A 12,491-nucleotide genomic window follows, 5' to 3' on the forward strand; every position below is an offset into this window, starting at 1 on the left:
AGCTGAGAAAATATGTACCTCTCAGGTGGATAAACTGGTGCCCTCATGGTGTATAAAACATTTCAGGGAGAAGAGGCCCTCTCTGTGGCTTGAGGAGGTGAAAGTGTATTAGGGTGTCATTATCAAGCTGACAGACTGACCGGGATTGAATTACACACTCCTCACACCACCACCAGTCCTCATCTATGGAACAATAAGAATGCAGACTCTAGCTCTCGCCATCATCACAAGAGGGTTTAATAAACTTGGTTTTATAGACAAATGGTTTCTGCTTTTGAGTATAGTACCACCTGTTAAAAGGGGAGAGGGGAAATAGAGGGAGTCTTCTCAGATAATTTATTATCTGCTTGGCCTATTAACTGTTGTCTTGTGGATTGTGAATATATCTGTTAGCTTAGACGATTTAAGTATTTTTAATTCTATGTCACTAAATGATAGAAAATATTTCTGTCGAACAAAACTATGGTCCTGGCAATTATAAAAATCTGATTTTTGGTACAAGTCACTGTAATAAATGCTTTATGATGAATCATAACAGTAGAAATTATACTGGCTACCATTTATTAATGTATGCTATAAACACACGCATTGGAGAAAACTCTATATTGCCTTAGTTCACTTAACCCTTACAACAGCCTTATAGGTTTAATTAAATACATTTATTAAAATATAGGTTTTTTAAAATTAGCTGAATGACTGGCATATAGTAAATGCCAAATTAAAGCAATGATTTTAAGTCTGATTATTACTGTTATTCTGTTATAGATGAGAATAAATGCTGAATTAATGCAATATTTTAAGTCTGATTATTACTGTTACATGCATGTTATAGCCAGAGACTTGGAGACCTGTGGTAGTGTTCTAAAAGTTGCATGGCTAGTAAGAGGCAGAGCTGAAATTGGAACTCATGTCTGTTTGGCCACAAGTCTGCATTAGTTATAAAACTCTACAACCACTTGTACGTTACTCCATTTAACACTCCAACAACAACCCTAGTTCAGGATGATCTTTATTTTTCAGATTAGGAAACTAAGTTCTGGAGAAGGTAATTATTAATAATGATCATATATTTCATGACTTATGCAAGGCTCTGCTGGTCAGTGACAAAATTGGGTTCCCTGGAAAGTGAATGCTGAGGTGAAGATTAGCATACAGGACATCTATTAGAAAGGGCTCTGGAGAGCAACACCTGTGCAAGGGAAGGGAAAGAAGCAGCACTGGACAGAGGGAGAAGATGGGCTGTGATACACTCTTTTTTTTTTTTTTAAAATTAGTTTCTGCTTTATAACAAAGTGAATCAGTTATACATATACATCTGTTCCCATATCCCTTCCCTCTTGCGTCTCCCTCCCTCCCACCCTCCCTATCCCACCCCTCTGGGCTGTGATACACTCTTAATGAAAGCCTCGGCCAGCCCCACCAGGAGCTCTGAAAGGGGGATGGTCCTTCAGAGTTATCTTGGTTTGGGATGAGGGCCCTCGAAGTTGGGGCCTTTAAACCCCTATGTTGATTAGTCATTCCTGGGAGTAGGACATGCTTTTGGGAATGCATCGTTCTTTAGCAGAGAAAACTCCTGAAGAGGCTTTTCTGCTAGCTACATTCCCAGCAGCTGTGGGAATAAGTTCTTTATTCCTAAAGGGAGATCTGGGAGCCACATAACAGCATATACTTCAGGAAACAAAATCCACAATTTTTCTTTCATTCTATGATGCTATTCCTATTTTATCTAGAAACTGAAGAACTTTGCATAATAACTCTAATCTTTCGTTTCTACATTTTAAGTCCAATTTTCATTCGCCACAGGTAACCACAGTGTTAATGTAATATTGCCACTATTTTAGTTCTACCATTAACTACAGTTAATTGTTATATTACCACTAACTGGATAGTTAACAGTATTACTACTGAAAATTCTAGGTGTCTTATTTTAATACCTTACACTGAGGCAGGGGAAACTGTACATATGCAACTCCAAAAATTGGTTTAGCACTAATGTACCTTGAATCCACAATGAATAGAAACTTACTTTAAATCTAGTCTAAATCTCTTCTAAAGGATTTCACATGCTGGGACTTCACCGATTTTCCGTCTGTAGCTGTTTTTTTGTAGGAAGGCATTGATTGAGGTTGAGCCCTTCTCCCATAAGGAAAGATAAGTCTATCACACCACATTCTCAACTGTGGAAATTGAAAACAAAACGCTCAACCACACCCTTTCCTATGAAACAGTTTTACAAAGTGGGTTTGTAAAACATCCATAAAACAACAGTAACCTCAATGTCTCTCTTAATAATAGCAAACATATTTAGGTTTTCTGATCTCATATAAAATATGTAATGTATGGGTGTATTGTTTTACACATACTAAGCAATCAGTAATTATTTAATGAATTGAAATGTAATTACTAGTAATTTTCCCCAAAATATTATAAAATATTGGCAACAACCAAATGTTAAGATCAATTCTCATATCAGATCTCTGGATGTCAGCTCAAAAAGCAAAACCACTTATGAGGGGTTCACTTTGTCTACGAAGCATTGATTCTTTTACATAAAGCCCCTAAGATTTAGTTCTAATTTCAGAACTCCAAATTGGACCTATTAACAAGGAGGCATTGTTCTGATTCATTTAGTCTTTAGAATCTACTTTACAGATGAGGAAACCAAGACTTGGAGAATGTACAAGATAATGTGACAGGGCTAGGAACCTGGGCTACCTTCTGCTTTATCTGTCAACAGAAAAGTGAAGGTTAGGGGTTGAGAGGGAAGAGGGAGCATGTTACAGTAGACATGGACTTCAAAAGGAAAGAAAATACAGAAGATTAAAGTGTTAGAAAGGTTTCAGGAAGGAAGAAAATTCATGGAAACAATTATGAAAGATCAGTTGGGAAGAGAAACGTGAATAATACTGCCTTACAGAGATAAGTCCAGAGATGGTGACACTTCTGAAAATGTCATTTTATTTACTCTCTCTCCAAGATTGTTATGCAGTATAAAAATTTGTTCATTTTGTTTAGAATATTGATAAGATAATCTGAATTTACAGGTAGAGGAATATAATAGAACGTTGCTCAAATAGTTTTGAAATAGTTCCTCTAATAACGAACAAATGTGTCACGTATGTCCAGTATAACGTGTTTACTGGCACTTGAAATAAACGTATTACTCACTAGTTGAAGTGCCAGAAAGAACCCCACCCTACGTCCACCCCCCCAGAGCTACAAACGATTATTTATGAAGCAGTGACAGAGTGACCTGGAGTACAAAACAGAAGTCATCATGGTTACCTGTGTTCTTAAAGATTAACTTCTGCATAATGATAAGATCAAAAAAGGCTGGCAGTGTAAAAAGTCCCATTAAAAAATCAACTCAGTTTCAATTCTGGGGCTTGCAATTGTAGCTGGTTTCTTTATACTTTTACATATCCTGTTTCCCATATTTAATACATATAATGACTTTAGATTAGGTATTAGCTTAAATACCTTCTGCAGGATTAACTTTTAATTTCTTTTTTTTTCTTTTATTTATTTATTTATTTATTTATTTTTATTAGTTTCTGCTTTATAACAAAGTGAATCAGTCATACATATACATCTGTTCCCACATCCCTTCCCTCATGCATCTCCCTCCCTCCCACCCTCCCCATCCCACCCCTCCAGGCGGTCACAAAGCACCGAGCTGATCTCCCTGTGCTATGCGGCTGCTTCCCACTATCTATCTACCCTACGTTTGGTAGTGTATATATGTCCATGCCTCTCTTTCGCTTTGTCACAGCTTACCCTTCCCCCTCCCCATATCCTCAAGTCCATTCTCAAGTAGGTCTGTGTCTTTATTCCTGTTTTACCCCTAGGTTCTTCATGACATTTTTTTTTTAATTCCGTATATATGTGTTAGCATACGGTATTTGTCTTTCTCTTTCTGACTTACTTCACTCTGTATGACAGACTCTAGGTCTATCCACCTCATTACAAATAGCTCAGTTTCGTCTCTTTTTATGGCTGAGTAATATTCCATTGTATATATGTGCCACATCTTCTTTATCCATTCATCCGATGATGGACACTTAGGTTGTTTCCAGCTCCGGGCTATTGTGAATAGAGCTGCAATGAACATTTTGGTACATGTCTCTTTTTGAATTATGGTTTTCTCAGGGTATATGCCTAGGAGTGGGATTGCTGGGTCATATGGTAGTTCTATTTTTATTTTTTTAAGGAACCTCCATACTGTTCTCCATAGTGGCTGTACCAATTCACATTCCCACCAGCAGTGCAAGAGTGTTCCCTTTTCTCCACACCCTCTCCAGCATTTATTGTTTCTAGATTTCTTGATGATGGCCATTCTGGCTGGTGTGAGATGATATCTCATTGTAGTTTTGATTTGCATTTCTCTAATGATTAATGATGTTGAGCATGCTTTCATGTGTTTGTTGGCAGTCTGTATATCTTCTTTGGAGAAATGCCTATTTAAGTCTTCTGCCCATTTTTGGATTGGGTTGTTTGTTTTTTTGCTATTGAGCTGCATGAGCTGTTTATAAATTTTGGAGATTAATCCTTTGTCAGTTGCTTCATTTGCAAATATTTTCTCCCATTCTGAGGGTTGTCTTTTGGTCTTGTTTATGGTTCCCTTGGCTGTGCAAAGGCTTTGAAGTTTCATTAGGTCCCATTTGTTTATCTTTGTTTTTTTTTTTTTTTTTTTTTTTTTGCGGTATGCGGGCCTCTCACTGTTGTGGCCTCCCCCGTTGCGGAGCACAGGCTCCGGACGCGCAGGCTCCGGACGCGCAGGCTCAGCGGCCATGGCTCACGGGCCCAGCCGCTCCGCGGCATGTGGGATCCTCCCAGACCGGGGCACGAACCCGTATCCCCTGCATCGGCAGGCGGACTCTCAACCACTTGCGCCACCAGGGAGGTCCTATCTTTGTTTTTATTTCCATTTCTCTAGGAGGTGGGTCCAAAAGGATCTTGCTGTGATTTATGTCATAGAGTGTTCTACCTATGTTTTCCTCTAAGAGTTTGATAGTTTCTGGCCTTACATTTAAGTCTTTAATCCATTTTGAGCTTATTTTTGTGTATGGTGTTAGGGAATGATCTAATCTCAAACTTTTACATGTCCCTGTCCAGTTTTCCCTGCACCACTTATTGAAGAGGCTGTCTTTTCTCCACTGTACATTCCTGCCTCCTTTATCAAAGATAAGTTGTCCATATGTGCGTGGGTTTATCTCTGGGCTTTCTATCCTGATCCACTGATCTATCTTTCTGTTTTTATGCCAGTACCAGACTGTCTTAATTACTGTAGCTTTGTAGTATAGTCTGAAGTCAGGGAGCCTGATTCCTCCAGCTCCATTTTTTGTTCTCAAGATTGCTTTGGCTATTCGGGGCCTTTGGTTTTTCCAAACAAATTTTGAAATTTTTTGTTCTAGTTCTGTGAAAAATGCCAGTGGTAGTCTGATAGGGATTGCATTGAATCTGTAGATTGCTTTGGGTAGTAGAGTCATTTTCACAACATTGATTCTTCCAATCCAGGAGCATGGTATATCTCTCCATCTATTTGGATCATCTTTAATTTCTTTCATCAGTGTCTTATAATTTTCTGCATACAGGTCTTTTGTCTCCTTAGGTAGGTTTATTCCTAGATATTTTATTCTTTTTGTTGCGATGGTAAATGGGAGTGTTTTCTTGATTTCATTTTCAGATTTTTCATCATTAGTGTACAGGAATGCCAGAGATTTCTGTACATTAATTTTGTATCCTGCTACTTTACCAAATTCATTGATTAGCTCTAGTAGTTTTTCGGTAGCATCTTTAGGATTCTCTATGTATAGTATCATGTCATCTGCAAACAGTGACAGCTTTACTTCTTCTTTTCCAATTCGGATTCCTTTTATTTCCTTTTCTTCTCTGATTGCTGTGGCTAAAACTTCCAAAACTAGGTTGAATAAGAGTGGTGAGAGTGGACAACCTTGTCTTGTTCCTGATCTTAGTGGAAATGGTTTCAGTTTTTCACCATTGAGGACAATGTTGGCTGTGGGTTTGTCATATATGGCCTTTATTATGTTGAGGAAAGATCCCTCTATGCCTACTTTCTGCAGGGTTTTTATCATAAATGGGTGTTGAATTTTGTCGAAAGCTTTCTCTGCATCTATTGAGATGATCATATGGTTTTTCTCCTTCAACTTGTTAATATGGTGTATCACATTGATTGATTTGCGTATATTGAAGAATCCTTGCATTCCTGGAATAATCCCCACTTGATCATGGTGTATGATCCTTTTAATGTACTGTTGGATTCTGTTTGCTAGTATTTTGTTGAGGATTTTTGCATCTATGTTCATCAGTGATATTGGCCTGTAGTTTTCTTTCTTTGTGACATCCTTGCCTGGTTTTGGTATCAAGGTGATGGTGGCCTCGTAGAATGAGTTTGGGAGTGTTCCTTCCTCTGATATTGTTTGGAAGAGTTTGAGAAGGATATGTGTTAGCTCTTCTCTAAATGTTTGATAGAATTTGCCTGTGAAGCCATCTGGTCCTGGGCTTTTGTTTGATGGAAGATTTTTAATTACAGTTTCAATTTCAGTGCTTGTGATTGGTCTATTCATATTTTCTATTTCTTCCTGAGTCAGTCTTGGCAGGTTGTGCATTTCTAAGAATTTGTCCATTTCTTCCAGGTTGTCCATTTTATTGGCATAGAGTTGCTTATAGTAATCTCTCATGATCTTTTGTATTTCTGCAGTGTCAGTTGTTACTTCTCCTTTTTCATTTCTAATTCTATTGATTTGAGTCTTCTCCCTTCTTTTCTTGATGAGTCTGGCTAATGGTTTGTCAATTTTGTTTATCTTCTCAAAGAACCAGCTTTTAGTTTGGTTGATCTTTGCTATCGTTTCCTTCATTTCTTTTTCATTTATTTCTGATCTGATCTTTATGATTTCTTTCCTTCTGCTAGCTTTGGGGGTTTTTTGTTCTTCTTTCTCTAATTGCTTTAGGTGCAGGGTCAGGTTGTTTACTCGAAATGTTTCCTGTTTCTTAAGGTGGGATTGTATTGCTATAAACTTCCCCCTTAGAACTGCTTTTGCTGCATCCCATAGGTTTTGGGTCGTCGTGTCTCCATTGTCATTTGTTTCTAGGTATTTTTAAATTTCCTCTTTGATTTCTTCAGTAATCACTTCGTTATTGAGTAGTGTATTGTTTAGCCTCCATGTGTTTGTATTTTTTACAGATCTTTTCCTATAATTGATGTCTAGTCTCATAGCATTGTGGTCGGAAAAGATACTTGATACAATTTCAATTTTCTTAAATTTACCAAGGCTTGATTTGTGACCCAAGATATAATCTATCCTGGAGAATGTTCCATGAGCACTTGAGAAAAATGTGTATTCTGTTGTTTTTGGATGGAATGTCCTATAAATATCAACTAAGTCCATCTTGTTTAATGTATCATTTAAAGCTTGTGTTTCCTTATTTATTTTCATTTTGGATGATCTGTCCATTGGTGAAAGTGGGGTGTTAAAGTCCCCTACTATGATTGTGTTACTGTCGATTTCCCCTTTTATGGCTGTTAGTATTTGCCTTATGTATTGAGGTGCTCCTATGTTGGGTGCATAAATATTTACAATTGTTATATCTTCTTCTTGGATTGATCCCTTTATCGTTATGTAGTGTCCTTCTTTGTCTCTTCTAATAGTCTTTATTTTAAAGTCTATTTTGTCTGATATAAGGATTGCTACTCCAGCTTTCTTTTGATTTTCATTTGCATGGAATATCTTTTTCCATCCCCTTACTTTCAATCTGTATGTGTCTCTAGGTCTGAAGTGGGTCTCTTGTAGACAGCATATATATGGGTCTTGTTTTTGTATCCATTCAGCCACTCTGTGTCTTTTGGTGGGAGCATTTAGTCCATTTACATTTAAGGTAATTATTGATATGTATGTTCCTATTCCCATTTCCTTAATTGCTTTGGGTTCGTTATTGTAGGTCTATTCCTTCTGTTGTGTTTCTTGCCTAGAGAAGTTCCTTTAGCATTTGTTGTAAAGCTGGTTTGGTGGTGCTGAACTCTCTCAGCTTTTGCTTGTCTGTAAAAGTTTTAATTTCTCCATCAAATCTGAATGAGATCCTTGCTGGGTAGAGTAATCTTGGTTGCAGGTTTCTCTCCTTCATCACTTTAATTATGTCCTGCCACTCCCTTCTGGCTTGTAGAGTTTCTGCTGAGAGATCAGCTGTTAACCTGATGGGGATTCCCTTGTGTGTTATTTGTTGTTTTTCCCTTGCTGCTTTTAATATGATTTCTTTGTGTTTAATTTTTGACAGTTTGATTAATATGTGTCTTGGTGTATTTCTCCTTGGATTTATTCTGTATGGGACTCTCTGTGCCTCCTGGACTTGATTAACTATTTCCTTTCCCATATTGGGGAAGTTTTCAACTATAATCTCTTCAAATATTTTCTCAGTCCCTTTCTTTTTCTCTTCTTCTTCTGGAACCCCTATAATTCGAATGTTGGTGCGTTTAATGTTGTCCCACAGGTCTCTGAGACTGTCCTCTGTTCTTTTCATTCTTTTTCTTTATTTTGCTCTGCAGCAGTTATTTCCACTATTTTATCTTCCACCTCACTTATCCGTTCTTCTGCCTCAGTTATTCTGCTACTGATCCCATCTAGAGTATTTTTTATTTCATTTATTGTGTTTTTAATCGATGCTTGATTCATCTTTAGTTCTTCTAGGTCCTTGTTAACTGTTTCTTGCATTTTGTCTATTCTATTTCCAAGATTATGGATCTTGGAAATAGAATCTTGGATCAGCTTTACTATCATTATTCTGAATTCTTTTTCAGGTAGACTGCCTATTACCTCTTCATTTGTTAGGTCTGGTAGGTTTTTATCTTGCTCCTTCACCTGCTGTGTGTTTTTCTGTCTTCTCATTTTGCTTATGTTACTGTGTTTGGGGTCTCCTTTTTGCAGGCTGCAGATTCGTAGTTCCCATTGTTTTTGGTGTCTGACCCCAGTGGCTAAGGTTGTTTCAGTAGGTTGTGTAGGCTTCCTGGTGGGGGGGACTAATGCCTGTGTTCTGGTGGTTGAGGCTCGATTTTGTCTTTCTGGTGGACAGGTCCACGTCTGGTGGTGTGTTTTCGGGTGCCTATGGCCTTATTATGTTTTTAGGTAGCCTCTCTGCTAATGGGTGGGGTTGTGTTCCTGCCTTGCTAGTTGCTTGGCATAGGGTGACCAGCACTGTAGCTTGCTGGTCGTTGACTGAAGCTGGGTGCTGGTGTTGGGGTGGAGATCTCTGGGAGATTTTCGCTGCTTGATATTATGTGGAGCTGGGAGGTCTCTTGTGTACCCGTGTCCTGCAGTTGGCTCTCCCACTTCAGAGGCACAGCACTGGCTCCTGGCTGCAGCACCAAGAGCCTTTCATCCACCCGACTCAGAATAACAGGGAGAAAAAGTAGAAAGAAAGAATTAGTAGAAGAAAGAAAGAGAGAGGGAAAGAAAGGGAGAAGGGAAGAAAGGAAGGAAGGAAGAAAGAAAGAAGGGAGGGAGGGAGGAAGGATGGAAAGAAAGAAGGAAAGAAAGGAGGGAGGGAGGGAGGAAGGAAAGAAAGAAAGAAAGACAGGAGGGAGGGAGGGAGGGAGGAAGGAAAGAAAAAGAAAGTGGAAAGAAGAAGGGTGGGAGGGAGGGAGGAAAGAAAAAGAGAAGGAAAGGAGGAGCGGAGGGAGGGAGGGAGGAAGGGAAGGTAGGAAAAAAAGAAAGAGCAGGTAAAGTAAAATAGAATAAAGTATGAAATATAGTAGCGTTATTAAAATTAGAGAGTAATTATTGAAAAAAAAGAAAAAAAAAAACGGACCGATAGAACCCTGGGACATATGGTGGAAGCAAAGCTATACAGAGAGAATCTTACACAGAAGATTACACATACACATTCACAAAAAGAGAGCAGGGGGAAAAATCAAAAATCTTGCTCTCCAAGTCCACCTCCTCAATTTGGGATAATTCGTTGTAAAAAGAGGAAAAGGGGGGAAAGTCTTAAATCTTGTCCTCAAAGTCCACTTCCTCAATTTGGGATGATTCGCTGTCCATTCATGCACTCCACAGACGCAGGGCACATCAAATGGACCGCGGAGCTTTAGTCCGCTGCCTCCGAGGCTGCACAGAGAGATTTCCCTGTCTCTGCTCTCACAGCTCCCGGGTCTCAGCCTTGGACCTGGCCCCGCCTCTGCGCGTAGGTTGCCGGAGGGCGTCCGTTCTTGGCTCAGGACGGGTTTAAAGGAGCCGCCGATTCGGGGACTCTGGCTCACTCAGGCAGAGGGGAGGGAGGGGCGCGCAGTGTGGGGCGGGCCTGCGGCGGCAGAGGCCGGCGTGACGTTGCAGCAGCCCGTGGCGTTCCGTGCGCTTTCCCGGGAAAGCTGTCCCCGGGCCTCGGGACCCCGGCAGTGGCGGGGTGCACAGGCCCCCCGGAAGGCGGGGCGGACAGTGACCCGCGCTCGCACACAGGCCCTGCGGCGGCGGCGGTGGTGGCGGCGGCGGGCCGCGGCGGCGGCGGCGGCGGCGGTGGCGGCGGGCGGCGGCGGCGGCGGTGGCGGCGGCAGCGGCCCACGCCTGTCCCCGAGGTCCGCGCCTTACCCGCGGCTCGCGCCTGTCTCCGGCGCTTCCCCAAGCAGCCCTCTTAATGCCCTCTCCTCGCGCACCAGGAAACAAAAGGGAAAAAAGTCTCTTGCCTCTTCAGCAGCTCCAGACCCTTTCCCCGGACTCCCTCCGGGCTAGCCGTGGTGCACTAACCCCTTCAGGCTCTCTTCCTGCCGCCAGCCCCAGTCCTCTCCCTGCGCTCCGACTGAAAGCCGATACCCAAGCCTCAGCTCCCAGCCCCGCCCGCCACGGCGGCCGAGCAGACAAGCCTCTCGGGCTGGTGTGTGCCTGAGGGCACCAGCCCTCTGTGCCAGAATCTCTCCGCTTTGCCCTCCGCACCCCTGTTGCTGTGCTCTCCTCCGCTACTCCGAAGCTTTCCCCCTCCGCCACCTGCAGTCTCCGCCCGCGAAGGGGCTTGTAGTGTGTAGAAACCTTCCCTCCTTCACGGCTCCCTCCCACTGGTGCAGGTCCCGTCCCTATCCTATTGTCCCTGTTTATTCTTTTTTTCTTTTGCCCTACCCAGGTATGTGGGGAGTTTCTTGCCTTTTGGGGGGTCTGAGGTCTTCTGTCAGCGTTCAGTAGGTGTTCTGTAGGAGTTGTTCCACGTGTAGATCTAATTTCAATTTTTAATTTCAAAATTGAGAGTGTAGTCTTGCTCTGCCCATCATTTATCTAGTCCTAATGTATCCTGGTGAAACCAAGGTGTTCTTTCCCTTTTGCTTCCAACAGAAGTGATCTTTAGGTGCTCTTAGAATTTTCAGCATCCTATGGTATTACCCTAGAGGTAGGTAAAGCTTATGAGAAGTATTTAGCTAATGTTTCTGGCTTAAAAAAATTCGTTCACACTGTTCTGGGCCATATTTCTAGGGTATCTGCTATATTAAAGGACATAGCAGATACCCTAGAAATACTGGTTTAGGAGTTTCATTGCCAGGATGGAAGTGTGAAGAGCAGCATGGACATACACCCCAAAGAAACAAGCAAAGCTAGACTAGAAAGCTATAAACATACAACCTTTATTTAAAGTCTTTGCAGAGTCCTAAGGGCTCAGAACAAATGAAAAAAACATTTATTCAAGAAAACCTACTAAAACTCAGTAAGAACACTGAGCCACTGATCCAATCTCTCCCTTACCACCTGCCTCCCGGCAACCCCAAGTCATCTCAGTTCAGCAAAAGCTCCAAAAGCTCTGGGTGGATGTGGCCAAGAAGATGGGGCTCCCTCTCCCCTCAGCTCCCAAATATGAGTTACCATATCTCATCTGAAGGACAATCCTCCAGCTTTTCTAATGCCCTCCAATTCCAAACTTGAGCAGCTAAATTCTGATGAGTGTGGCTGAGAGGCAGAGGGCTCTCTCCTTCCATTGAGCCTCACAGGATGAGAACTCTTACCCCAGGATTGGCAGGCCAGAACACTAAGGCCGTGATCTTCCTTTCGCCAGCTCACTTATAGGGCAGAACTGTAAGAAGCAAACGCAGAAGACTAGAGGCTACTGCCCCACCCAGCACTCAGAGGAGTGGCTCAGAGATTTTGTCCAGGGGGGAGAAGCAGTCCATAAGAAAGAGAGTTTCAAAGTTCTCCCCAAAGGAACTGACTTCATTTGAAAGAGAATGTGGAGAAAATCAAGCCTAAGGGCATTCCTGAAGACAACAGCTCCTCTGTAGGCCAGCTAGTTCACCAGAGAGAACCAGGGCAAGAGACAGCTGAGAAGGGCCCTTCCCTGATCAGAATAAGCCTCAAAAGCTGGCCTCAAAAATTACCCGTCCAAATTTAATTCTATCAGACTGCTGAGCAATTCATGCCCCAGGGCATGCCAAAACAGTAGAGCAATCAATGAGTAATTAGTGGAGCCTAAGAGTTGGGTGTAATACCAAATGAGGCAGACAGCCTATG

The sequence above is a fragment of the Mesoplodon densirostris genome, chromosome 9 (genome assembly GCF_025265405.1).
Source record: "Mesoplodon densirostris isolate mMesDen1 chromosome 9, mMesDen1 primary haplotype, whole genome shotgun sequence".
In the NCBI taxonomy this organism is placed as follows: domain Eukaryota; kingdom Metazoa; phylum Chordata; class Mammalia; order Artiodactyla; family Ziphiidae; genus Mesoplodon; species Mesoplodon densirostris.